The sequence below is a fragment of the Charadrius vociferus genome, unplaced genomic scaffold (assembly GCF_000708025.1).
Source record: "Charadrius vociferus isolate BGI_N301 unplaced genomic scaffold, ASM70802v2 scaffold375, whole genome shotgun sequence".
In the NCBI taxonomy this organism is placed as follows: Eukaryota; Metazoa; Chordata; class Aves; order Charadriiformes; family Charadriidae; genus Charadrius; species Charadrius vociferus.
In genome coordinates this window covers 778,957-779,725 of record NW_009648440.1, presented here as the reverse complement: position 1 = coordinate 779,725, position 769 = coordinate 778,957, and the positions used below count along the sequence as shown (strand labels likewise).

Genomic DNA, 769 nt, shown 5'->3' with positions numbered 1-769 from the left:
GATCCGTTATGGATGGCTCCTGCGGTCCTACTGCATTGCAAATTGCTGACACTTTTGTCTTTGAAGGACGGGGAGGGGAGAAGGTCGGGGCCACGGCAAAGCATAAGAGACCTAGTTCAAGAGAAACCCCGCTGTCGTGTGGCTGGGCAGGACCCTCGTCTCTCCGCTTTCGCTTTTTTTGTTGTTGTTGTTGTTGGTGGGATCTGGGGAGTCTTTGGAGCGGGGATAACCCTGAGCGGAGGGAGCGGCGCGGGCAGACAAGGCCAGGCCGCCCCTCGGAGAGGAGAGATGCTCTGAGCACCGCTGGTCCCAAACCTGACCCTCTGCCACCCTCCCTCCCCGGCCCGGGGCAGGGCTCCACTTCTGACCCTGTATTTTCAGTGCAGCCCGTCACGTTTTGGGGGAAATTCGCAGCAATTTCCCCTCCCCTCTCCCCCTGTAGCTGCCGGAGTGGGATGGCGCGGGTTTTATAGGACATGGTTTTACCCTCGGGATGGTCCTCAGTTCTTCTCTATTTGTTTGCCTGGCTTTTTTTCCTACCGTAGCCAATGTCTGTAGCCTGCTGGGGTTTTGATGTGACGGCTGGTGCTGGTGTGTGTGTAGAGGGGAGTGGCCACCAAGTCATGTTGGCGATGAATCAAACGGCAAGAGGGGGATCTGGGTTGAAACATTCTCTTTTGGAGTCAGCCATTTAGCTTGTAATTGGTGCCCGGCAAGGAAACACACACATGCCGCAGCCGTGTCCTGGGAAGACGGATCGGGAGGGGAC

At 57.1% G+C, this 769-nt stretch overlaps 1 protein-coding gene across 1 annotated transcript in view; it reads left to right on the top strand.

Annotated features, from left to right (window-relative positions):
- Positions 1-769, top strand: part of NRN1 (neuritin 1) — an 8,096-nt gene that overhangs the window by 2,242 nt on the left and 5,085 nt on the right. The window lies entirely within an intron of this gene.